This window comes from Dermacentor albipictus, chromosome 6 (genome assembly GCF_038994185.2).
Source record: "Dermacentor albipictus isolate Rhodes 1998 colony chromosome 6, USDA_Dalb.pri_finalv2, whole genome shotgun sequence".
Taxonomy (NCBI): Eukaryota; Metazoa; Arthropoda; class Arachnida; order Ixodida; family Ixodidae; genus Dermacentor; species Dermacentor albipictus.
Genome location: NC_091826.1, coordinates 44,266,896 through 44,279,915, shown reverse-complemented (window position 1 = coordinate 44,279,915; position 13,020 = coordinate 44,266,896).

Below are 13,020 nucleotides of genomic sequence, written 5' to 3'. Positions count from 1 at the left end.
TCGATTGCTATCGTTACGTGATCAGGGGTGTGCCATATTGTCGATAAAGGCTACTGAGGGCCACTATGAAACATTTCATCACTTTCAATTGAGTGGCTCTCGATCTTAACAACGAAACTTTTCTCTCAGGTGATTGCTACTATGGTGTTTGTGAATTAACTATGTAAATACTTTACATGACGCGCCGTACGTATTAGCGGCCATGAGCAATTCGTTTTTTGGAGGCCTGTTTTAGAGGAGGATGAAAGTGGCAGCAAACGTTTTCATAAGAAATGCGCGCCTAACTATTTTTTTACGCATTAATGAATGGCCATATTTGAATAGAACAACACACCAGAGTAATAGGAATCATGATGACAGCTTCGCTGGGTAGTGTCTTTCTAACATCGGATAACATGTTGACGCCAATTACCAAATTTTTCTTCCACGTAAAATGCAATGCCTCTCATAGCTAAATACTAAAGGAATGTTAAATGTTTAGCGAAGCATCATACACAACTTCGCGCGTTGAATTTGCAGATATTCTTTTTTTAGTCAAAATTTACCGATAGACACGGCGCATATATGCATTGCAAAACCTAGTAGACCCCTTTAACGCTACTTAGCTTGCGATATCCAAGCCGCAAAGTTTCTCGACTCACACGCTTTTGAAGAAGAAACTGTGGTGAAGGTATGGCAGCTGAAAGAAGCCGACGTATTCTTCAATACGTACGGCTCGAGGTGCACCCATACCCCAAGCATACACGAAGGGAACGAGCGCGCGCGGCAGCCGAGCGAGCCGGAGCGAGCGGCGTCCTGGCCGTGACGTCACTCGCGAGAGGGCGCCATTCCTAATTCTCGCCGCCACACAACGATAATCGTCATCTGCCTTGCTTGCGTTTCCTTTCTTGAAAACGCCGCGCCCGCTACTTTCCTCTCGGGAATGCTATCTCATGCTGATAACGCGCATGCCGTTCGTTACTGTATGGTGTATGGAATGGGGCAGTGTGTCGTGTGAGCGAAAAAACAATGGGAGAACTGGGGACGCTTCTGCGATAACGCCACTAGCAGACGCTACGATCGACCGGCGTGCCTAGCGCGCGAAATCTAAACATGTTGTGCAAAACTTTCTGAATTTATAAACTAAAACACGCTCAAAATACAACTGAAGTTCTTATAATTTGCAAAAAAATAAATAATACGAACTGTTAAGATACATCAATAACGCCGTGTATGCTTGCACGTTTCCGACCACAGATCATTCAGTGTTCCTGATCGTCTGCTCAGCCAATGGCTCAGCGTTTTGGTTGCAGAAGACAAACAAACACTCGTCTGCTCGTTCTGTTCGGTGAGCACGCATGTGATTTTAGTATGTCGAAATACACGAGGATGAAAAGCCCGGAAGGAGCACCTACACTGTACCGGGTCGGTTGCACGGGATTCCTTTCATTTTTATCAGCCAGAAAGGCGGTCGCCAGGTTTCACTGAAGAAAAAAAAAAAAGAAAATACTGATCTGTGACGAATGCCGCCGCTAACGTTTAGACATTTCTCTCCGTAAAAAGGCGCCGAAGGGCAAGAATACAGCCAATGCACTCGATGTGCCCGATATAAAGCAGCTCGGAGTTGTGATCGTTATGCAGGAACCTCAATGCACGCGCGCGCGCGCACACACACACACACACGCACAAAGTACATTTGCAAACCCAGCGCTTGCCGTGCGCATAAAGGATGTGCGAACGCGGCAGGAAAAACCACAGCAAGCAATCGGCGAGCTCCCGACGTACATGCATGACCTCTGCGACAACCATAACTTCCAATCCCGGAGGCCCTGTGTTGCACCGTTGTTTTTTCTCTTGCCAGCAATGACTCCAGGTTGCAGCGACAGATGGCGCTATAAAGACCGGCGTATGGATATGGATATGGAAAGGGCAGATGTACACGGAAAAGCACGAACAGTCTCTAATAGCAAAAGGGCGAAGAGATGCCGGGATAATGAAACATAAGGCATTTTGGGGTTACAACAGGTATGAGGTACTGAGAGGCATTTGGAAGGGAGTAATGGTGCCGGGGCTTACTTTCGGGAATGTGGTCCTGTGTTTAAGAGCAGAGGTTCAGTCGAGACCAGAAGTAAATCAGAGAGCTGTGGGAAGGTTAGCACTAGGTGCCCACGGGAAAACCACAAACGAAGCAGTACAGGGAGATATGGGCTGGGCATCATTCGAAGCACGGGAAGCTCAGAGTAAAATCCTATACGAAAAACGTCTGAGGAAATTGGATGATAACAGGTGGGCAGCTAAGGTGTTTAAATACCTATACAGAAAGAGCGTTGACTCACAATGGCGGAAAAGAACTAGGAAGCTAACCAGTAAGTATGCCAGACACGAGGACGAAAAAGGACAGAGCATTAAACGACAGGTTAAAAATGCGGAAGGTAAAAATTGGATAAATTCAATGGAAAACATAGAGTTTCTCACTATATATAGTGAGAAACTCTATGATGGAAAAGAAGCATAGTGTAGAACTATATCGATACTGGAAAGAGCAGATCAGGAAGGAAGCGTTTTATGATAACTCAAGAGGCAGTGCCCTTCTCTTTGAAGCTAGGTCAGGATGTCTTAGAACACGGAGCTATAAAAAGAAATTTAACGAAGAAGAAGACACATGTAGTGTGTGTGGTAATTATGTAGAAACAATGGAACACCTCATACTAAAATGTGATGGTATCAAGCCCGATGTCGATGCGGCCACAGTCACCCTTCCTGAGGCCCCAGGGTTCAAAGATAATGATAGTCATGTAAATAAATGTGCGGTGGAAATTAGCATAAGGCGATTGGAGGATTGGTGGCTCAAAAGCAGAGAGGTGACATAAGGTTAAAAGGGTAGGAAGACGTATTTAAAGAAAATCGAGAAATTCAATAACACACAACACAGATAAAAATAAAAGGCAAAATAAAAATCTCAGCATGGTGGCAACTGCCATCGCCCCGTTTCAAAGGGGACGCTCCTACCTTCCATCCACCATCCATCGTGCATATGTACAGGAAAGAAGCTTACCAGCAAGTATGCGACGTACCTGTTGGGTGGGCAACACAGCAACAAAGAAGGTCAAGCGGAAAGTCAGAGAGGCTGAAATAATCTCATGGGTGGTGGCAATGGAAAAAGAAACCTGCCATGAGTAACTACTTAAGAGGAAAAAACGAAATCAGGAAAGAAACCATTTATGGTAACCCAAAGGGAAGCTATATAATTACTTTTCAAAGCGAGATCAGGATGCCTTAGAACACGCACCTATAAAGCGAGATATACACTCTTAGAAAAATTTACACCCTTTGGGGCGTATCTTGTCCCACAACAATAATCGCCATCTGTCTGGCCCGCGTTTCCTTTCTTTAACGCTGCGAGCCCGGTACTTCCCCGTCACGAACGGCATGCGCGTTATCAGTGTGACGCAGCTTCTCGACAGGAAAGTAGCGAGCGCCGAGTTTTCAAGAAAGGAAACGCAAGCAAGGCGGATGACGATTATTGTTGTGGGACAAATATACACCCCAAAGGGTGCAACCGTTTTAAGAGTGTAAGAAGGAAAAAGAATCATGTGCTTGCTGCGGTAAAGCTAGGGAAACGACGGAGCATGTTTTATTAAAATGTGAAGACGTCCACCCAGCGATCGATTTATAGGCACCAAGGGCCTCCTTAATTGAAGCCCTTGGTTTCAGCGGGAGCAGTGGTAAAGCAAACATGTCCGCAATAGGCATTAGTAAGAGGCATGCAATTGGAGGAAGAAAAGTAGGGAAACGACAAAAGACGGAGACGTACAAAAGCACAGTTCGCAATAGGGGATCCGAAAATTTGGGCGTGGTAGTTCATGGTGTTTTTTTTCTTATTTTTTCATTGTTTAACCTAGGTAGGACATTGAGCATTATCTCAGGTTGTCACAGTGACACGTTCATCTCAGAGCTAGTGCAAGTTGCAGATTCTTTTTAATCCTTTGTACTTCATCTGTGTTTTTTTTACCTCTCTTGTACAGGTCCACTACATGTACCAGCTGTATGCATTCACACTATATATATCACTCTTAGGCAAAGTTACACCCTTTGGCTTGCCCCTTCTGCCACACAACGATAATCGTCATCTGCCTTGATGCGTTTCCTTTCTTTAACGCTGCGAGCCCGGGACTTTCCAGTAACGAACCGCACGCGCGTTATCAGAAGGGGCACTCCAAAGGGTGTAAACTGTTCTATGCTGATAACGCGCGTACCGTTCGTTACTGGAAAGTACCGGGCTCGCAGCGTTAAAGAAAGGAAACGCATCAAGGCAGATAACGATTATCGTTGTGTGGCAGTAGGGGCAAGCCAAAGGGTGAGAGTTACGTACCATAAAGTCATCAGGAACGTCTGTACGTCTATCTAAATATTATACTCACCAACGTTTATAGATACTTTTTTAGTTCCGGAACTGCGCCTTCCCAGGCGGGCGTGATTTCTTCCTAGGCGCTGAGAGGGCGCTGCGGTCGCGGGTTGCGCGGTGCCGGCGGCAGCATTGACGGCGTGTGCCGGTCGGCTGAACTAAAAGTCGCGGCACAGTTGCGTGTTTTCTGTGCACGATTCTTTTAGCCTGCGTTTGTCTTCACCCCTGTGCGAGAACCTTTACCTTGCAGTGCGCTCGGTTTGTGGGGCTATCGAACAGTGCGGCCGCGGACGGGAGCATTTCGTAACTCTGTCGATACGCTGTGTTTTCTCTCATGTGCTGGGCTTAGCGCAATGCCGGCCTGCTACGCACCCGGCTGTACGAGCGGGTACAAAAGCAACACTCAGAAGCGTCACTTTTTTGCACCGCCATCGGATCCGGAACTTCTCAGCAAATGGAAAAGAGCTATTCCCCACGCGGACAAAGAGCTGAGCAAAACGTGCAAGGTTTGTGACCTTCATTTTGACGAAGCGGACATTTCGAAGACGTTTAAGCATATTATCAACGGTGAAGTCGTCGAGATCGACCGGGCGTACTGGGCATTGAAGGGAGGTGCAGTCCCCGTTAACTTTCCCAACCTTCCCAGTTACTTGTCGAGAAAGCAGACTCGGCGGCGGTCTCCGAAAAAGAGAGCTGCAGCATCTACGCACGATGTGACCACAAACAAAGCACACTTGCCCACGGAGCGACGAGAGCAGCTGACTAACCAAGAGGCGCCTGTTCCCCTTCAGTGCACCGATTTTGCTCAGATTGTCGAGAATAGTGCGACAGTTCGGCTCCCAGCCAACTGGACAACAGCAGTACTCGAAGAAGAACCAGGGCAGCGTCGGCAGATTGTTTTTTACGGGGCCGGAATGAAAGCGGGGGCGTACACAATCATGAAGAGCGTCGTTGTACGGGACGATATCACCTATGTTGTCCACGCAAACGGGAGGCTGCTCCGACAGTCGTCTTTTGATGTAGAGATTCGTTCACTGCAAGATCTAGAAGCCCTGCTGCAGATTGTACACAACAAACAATTTTGCCTAGGCTGCTCTTGCAGTGATGTTGCCACCAGCAGAGCAGGGGTGAAAGTTGGAAGCACATTGTTCCACAAGGACTGCTCAGTTTTGACGGACGCAGACAAAGGTGTCTGCAATATGTGCGTCACTTTGATTAAGAGCCTGAAGAAGAAGATATCTAGGCCAGCAAGGAGGAAGGTCCCTGTCGCAGCTTGTGTGCTGAGGAAGCGATTGATTCGCGCCACTGCAGCACGGGAGCGCAAAAAGCGGGAAGTGAAGCGGCTCAGCGAGAAGCTGAAGGACACGTTCACAACATCCCTTGACGAGCTTGTGCAAGACCTACCTGAAGTACAGAAGGTCGCCATTCGCACAGAAGTCTGCAGCAGGCAGCAAAACCATTGTTAATAAAGTTCCTCTTTTTCCCATTTTGAAAACAGTAACTGCATGGATCATGCTCATACAATCACTGTGTACTGCGTGTGCATCGCGATACACATGTATTGAGCAAGCCAATGTCGAATATTTCTTTAAAGTAGAATGAGCGTGGAGAATTTCGGACGGAAGAATACAAGTTAGCACTCGATGGCTGCGAGTTGCGCATTCGCTGAAACGGGCAGCCAGCTCTTGAGGCGCATAAATTCAGCTACGTGGATCTCTGCGCGTATCATAAAGAAAAGAGTTGTTCCGCACGGCTGTGAGGAAATATCATACGTGCTGCAATAGATTCGCGCGATTGGCATGGGTAGCGAATTCGTGTGCACGCTTGACAGCCACTGATGCGCGAACGTTCATTTAAAACGCTGTTATTCTTGATATTTCCGCCACCGCTCAAAATACTTGGGCGTACACATTACTCCTTGCACAATACGGCCCGTTTCAAATAAATCGCGAACTGGAATAGCCGCAAAAAAATGCCGAGCAACTTCCCGAGAACAGTTATTTCTTCTGCAGTAGACGGCCAGAATTGGTGAGAACCTGAGATGCCGCAGCGGAACGCTGCCTGCTAGCAGACGACGCTCACTCTCCTAGCGCAACCCGTAACCGCAGCGCCACGGTGGCGAGAATCGCGACAGGCCGCTTTTTCTCTATGGGCGAGGCGGAGAGATACGGAACTAAAAAAGTATCTATAAACGTTGATACTCACGACCTACTGAACTCCAGACCTGCACAGATCTCCCTCCTCCAGCACGCCTGGTCTAGTTCGCCCCTTTCGCCGCTAGGAAAAGAACGTACGAGCGGAGTGGCGCTAGCTATAACCTGTTCGCTGTCGTCTGCTTCTGCGATCTGTTCAGCGCTTGTCTTGCCATTTCGGCAGGCACAAAGCTCTTATATTGGCGGTAAACAAATAAATTCACAAATATACAAAAGAAAACATATTTGCGAATGCTTTGCGTTTGAATAGTGAAACTAGAAGAGGATGAGCGGTGCAAGAAATGTAAACAACGAGCATAGGTGGCCGCTGCAATGCTAGATCAACGGCATAAATTTCCCTTTCCTAGCCTCCTTAAGAGACTGGAAAAATTGTTTAAAAGGATTCATAGGATAATCTAGCTTTCTTTAGTTGATTACAGACAGCCTAATGTCGTAGACACATTAGGATTTACTGCTGTGTGCCGTAGAGAAAGGAAGATGATCTGTAAAAGCATAGTAAAAGTATTCACTAGTAAGTCCTCCGCCCGATATGTGCAATAGGCTGACCGATTCTGTTTCAAGGGAAGGTGAGCATATCTTGTTTTTAATATCGTTGGATGTCTAGCTCAGTAGAAAGCTTGCAAAATATTAAGCGATCCCATGTGCTTTAAAACGTGCTGCAGTGCAGGCCTTAAAAATCGTGTCACGGAACTCTTTTGAAACTGTAAAGCTAGCTTTCCTGCGTGGTACGGCGGCAGCATAACGGTGGTGCTTAAGACACGTACGCAGTGAAGCTGTGGTGTAATTCACTTTTTGAGCTCACGACGCATTCACGGACAACTTTTAAGAGCTAAAATGAGTGGTAATCGTTCTGTCGTCGAAAATTACGGTGGTTTCAAGTTTCTAAAGAGCGCAGAAGCGAATTTTACAACGTGTAGAATAAAACTGTTGTGTACTGTGCGAACTCTATACACAATGTGATTTATAATAATCTGCTTGAAAAAAAAATGGCTGTGGCTTAGGTAAGGTTAAGCCCAGGATGCGAAGCATACTAGCCTTTATTTTAGTTGTTGAACCACTGTTTAGCCTGGTGAACTGCTGTTGCTTGGCTATATTTGGTTCGGCTAGACGAAGAAACAACTCATGCATTACTGCTTCGCCTTCAAGAGTGGAACGCGACAGCGTTCCCGTCGACCCTCCAAGGGGTGTAAGACAATGGGCTACAGGGCAGCGACTACGCGCCCCGCATTGGACGCGGTGAGCGTCGAGCAAAGCAGCGTTCGGCGCGGCAACGAAATGTGCGCCTGAGCAAGAGACGCACGCCTTAGAAACAGCTCGTTTCTAAGGAAACACCGCATTCACTAGAGGCGTTTTTGTACCGCTTTGAAGCATCGTACTCGTGGCTCAGTGGTAGCGTCTCCGTCCCACACTCCGGAGACCCTGGTTCGATTCCCACCCAGCCCGTCTTGCAAGAGTTGAGCCAAAGCCACTTCTCCTCTGTCGTGACGTCACGGTGTCACGTGGTTTCAAGGCGACACCGCCGCGCCTGAGGAGCTGGGTTGAGCCCTCGTAATATGCTTCGCATAAAACAAAAATGCATCACTCAGAAATCAGAACAGCAATCTTATACAGCAGCAATCTGATCTCATCGCCCTATGCTAGTGCCATAGGTTGTGTCCCGGGAAGAACTTCCAAAACCCGATCTTTGATCGGGAACGGGCCTGCGACTACGTGGGTTGGCAGTCGTCGGCTCGAAAGGGAGGGCCATGTTCAACGAGCATCACTGCATACCAGAGTCCGTATGTTTCCTAAGAAAAATTGTGTAGGGGCGTACCCTAAATCTAACTAAAACAATGGCAGACGCTATTAACCTCACCAGTCCGCTTCGTTTGGCGACATTAAACGTCAGAGGGTTGTCGCAGAGGCGAAGACAGTGTCAGATAAGTCGCATGTTACTAGAAAAAGACATTGATTTGATGGCTGTACAAGAAACAAAAATTGAATCTGAAGAAAAAACGGCTCGTTTGGTTAAAATTTTCAGAAATAAGTACAATGTATGCGTTTGCCACGCGAGTGGTACTTCTGGGGGCTGCCTTTTGTTTATTAGAAATAGCATTGGGATAATAGAGCAACAAGTTACTTCATGTGAAGGGGGGCGTTTGCTTATTTGTGATTTTTCTTTTTCTGGATTGCTGTGGCGGGCGGTTTGTGTATACGCCCCTAATAATGCTCGAGAACGTGAACAATTTTTCGTTTATCTGAGGTCTTTCTTGCGGTGTGAAAGACACGTTCTAATGTTTGGCGACTTCAATTGTGTATGCCGGCCGATAGATCGATCGAAAAAGCAACTTAGCCACGATAAAAGTGCCGCACTAGTCTGCATGAAATTTTGTGTGATGTTGATCTAGAGGATGTTGGGAGTGTTCTTGGTTCTTACAGTCATGTGCAATATACGCATTTTCAAGGAGACAGCCACTCAAGGTTAGACCGCATCTATGTTCCTGTTCACTTAGTTCCACTACTTTCTGAATATGGTGTGGAATGTGTCAGTTTCAGCGATCATTGTTTGGTAACGGTTACGATAGGTATGAAAAAGAAAGAACAGAAATTTAATTGGCACCTATGGAAACTTAATGACAACCTTATGCAAGATGAAGTATTTCTTAAAAGAATAAAAGAGAAATTAGACGCTGTTCTCCTTGAGGATGCAAAAAATGTTGTAGAAGCTTGGGAGATGTTCAAAACCGAAGCGAAAACAATTGCTTTAGAGAGAGCATGCGTGTTGCGGCAGAAACAAAAGCAAGAAGAAAAGCAACTGCAATGCACGTTGGCATACCTGTTGAACATGGAAAGCGGCGGGGCTGGTATATTTGCACATGATATTAAACAAATTAAAGCGAAACTTGAAGTGATCGATGAAGAGAGATATCGTGGCGCGGTTTTAAGAGCACGCGCTGAACGCGTATGGCTGGGTGAAACGCCCACCAAGCGAGCTTTAAGTGAAGAGAAGAGGTACGCTATGACCAAGGAAGTAAAAGAAATCGTTTTTCAAGGGCAGCTTACAAATGACGGGGAAATGATAGAACGTGCTTTCGTTGACTACTATAGCACGCTGCTAAGCAAGAGGACAAAGCGAGATCTCTGCGTTTAAGAGTGAATATTTACCTCTTATGCCGAAAATTGATGGTCAACTCAAGGATGCCCTTGAGAGGCCGATTTCTGTAGCAGAAATTGAAAAGGCTATAGATGACCTTAGTGTAAGGAAATCGCCTGGACCGGATGGACTTGGGGCAGCGATATATAAAATTTTCAAGGTTGAAATGGCTGAGGCTCTGCACCGCGTCATAACCAAGTGTTACGAACAAAAATGGACGCCTCCTTCTTTCCGACAGACACACGTAGTACTGATACCTAAATCAACAGACCCCATTAAACTTCAATCCGTAGAGACCTACCGGCCAATAAGCTTAGCAAATATTGACTATAAAGTATTTATGAAGGTGCTCGCCCATCGCCTTCAAAGTGTAGTCAAATCCCTAGTAGGTACACATCAGACATGCGGTATAAAAGGCAGGACTATATTCACAAATATACATATAGCGCGAAGCATACTTGAATGTTGCGATACGATGGGAGATCATGTAGCTATGCTACAACTAGATTTGGCCAAAGCTTTTGACAGGGTGTCCCACGAAATCCTGTTTATACTTCTTGAATATGTTAATGTCGGATCAGTCATTTTGGACGGGGTAAAAATGATGTATGATGGTTGTACCACAAACTTAATCATTAACAACAAACTGAGCAGGCGGATTGCAGTAATGTCTAGCATAAAGCAAGGCTGTCCGACCTCAGCCTTGCTCTTTGCACTTTATTTAGAACCTTTCTGTTTAAAGTTACTACATAACCATAATATTCGCGGGTACACATTTTTTGGTAGAGAAATAAAAGTTTTAGCTTATGCCGACGACATAGCAGTGTTCTGTCGTGATAAACAGAGCATTGCAGAAGCTGTGAGGGAAGCCCAAGCTTTTTGCAAGGCTTCCGGTAGTGCCATAAGTTGGTCAAAATGTTTAGGGCTTTGGCACGGGAATTGGCCAGATGCACCAGAGGTCTTTTGCAAAATGCAATGGAGTGTATTACCCGGCACTTATCTTGGGGTTCCACTCAGTGCCTACCGTGAGCCAATCGAATACTGGACGAGCGAGAGAGACGGAATGAAAGAGCAAACTAACAAATGGGGAGGCCACAACCTTTCGATGTTTGCTAGGGCCAAAGTATGTAATATCTTTTTAGTAGCTAAAGTGTTCTACGTCCTGCAGGTGCTATGCATGAGCCGATCTTCAATTCAAAAAATACACAGAGTGTTTGCAGAGTTTATTTGGGGTTCGGTGTGGGAACGCACGAGCAGAAGTAATTTGTTTCACACATTGCGCAGTGGGGGACTTGGTTTAACGCATTTGTTTTTCAAGCAACTTGTATCGAGATTTGTTTTCTTCCGCGACCAAAGCGATGGGTTTCTGCGGACGGTAATCCAAGTGAGATTGCGCGACGCTTTGCCCGATTTTGTTGTATCGTCGCACGCAATCAAACCGATGGCACTAAAGGGCTATCTGCGTGAAGTTTCCATGGCGATACGTCTTCTAAACGCTCGTTTTTCGAAAGACTACTTGTTTGCAGTGTCACAAAAACAATTGTATAAGGATCTTGTTGAAGTGTTTATACCTACACCAGTGTATCGTTCTATGTATTACTTAGGGCCTGAACGAGATGTTTTCAAGCGAGTCAATAATATGCCTGTACGAGCTAACACAAAATCATTCTTTTTCAAACTGCATACCGGCACACTGCCTGTTAAGCCATGGCTAAGAAGCAAGGGCTTGTTTGTCCCATGGTCAGACAACTGTCTTATATGTAACAAGGAAGAAACTGTCGAACATATTTTTATCTTGACTGCCACGATGCCCGCTTTCTTTGGGACATCCTGCAAAGAACATTAAAAAAGGAGCTTCCTATCACTGCGTTCGGAATAAGGTTTTTGCCATGTGCTGAACCTGACGGTGTGCCGGTGGACATGTTGATGCTATTGTGTATGCAAAGTGTGTGGCGAACTCGTATGGCTGTACGCAATGCTGATGTTGATGCAAGGCCAGCAATGTATTATTTTACCGAGAATGTTAATTATACAAGCGAAGTGTTGAAACTGCTAAGTGATCCGCCAAATTGGCTTTCAGTGTTGAACAGTTTGGCTTCGATGAAGCCATTTTAACATGACACGTCAGTCTTAGTAAAGACTAGACTTTTTAACATTCGGATTTATTTGACAATATTTGTATGTACTTGCCAAGCCGGTAATAAAGAAAAAAAAAATACTCGTGGCTCAGTGGTAGCGTCTCCGTCCCACACTCCGGAGACCCTGGTTCGATTCCCACCCAGCCCGTCTTGCAAGAGTTGAGCCAAAGCCACTTCTCCTCTGTCGTGACGTCACGGTGTCACGTGGTTTCAAGGCGACACCGCCGCGCCTGAGGAGCTGGGTTGAGCTCTCGTAATATGCTTCGCATAAAAGGCAATAGGAGCGGCTATTTAACGCTTTTTTAGAGAGCAGCGGACTACACGCTCCGACATTTTTTAGGTTCGGGCAGTCAACTTTTGGAGCCAAGTGACCGATCAAAGCCTTGTGACATCACTGTCACTGTGTTAGCAAAAATAATCAACTAGACAAGCAGTTCGTCACAACACAACAGCTGCCGTACTAATTACAACGCCGCACAGCCGCCCACCGCGTAGCAGACGATGGATGGATGGATGGATGTTATGAGCGTCCCCTTTGAAACGGGGCGGTGGCTTGCGCCACCAAGCTCTTGCTACTATGCTGCCTAATATCCTACCTAGGTTAACCCATGAGAACAAAAAAACACACTATGAACTACCACGTCCAAATTTTCTGATACCCTATTGCGAACTGTGCTTTTGTACGTCTCCGTCCTTTGTCGTTTCCCTACTTTTCTTCCACCAATCCTCCAATCGCCTCTTACTGATGTCTATTGCGGACCTGTTTGCTTTTCCACTGCTCCCGCTGAACCCAAGGGCTTCAAGGAGGCCAGTGGTGCCTAAATCGACCGCTGGATAGATGTCTTCACATTCTAATAACGAACACGTTATAAAAGCGCCACCTACGGCCGTCGGTTGAACTAAAGTGGGCGCAAGCTGCTCCCATAGAAGCCGGATATCTGTGCAGGTCTGGAGTTCCAGTAGGGCCAGTAGGTCGTGATTATACTATTGTCTAAGATGGAAAATCAGACTTGTATAGTTTGCTGTAATGGTTCTGCCAGTAAAAGACTGATTATACATATTTATTTTCTTGCCAAGCTGGCATTATTGTATATGTAACAGGCCAGTGCAGCATATAAGCTATAACTCAGTACATGATGATCTTAGTTTTGA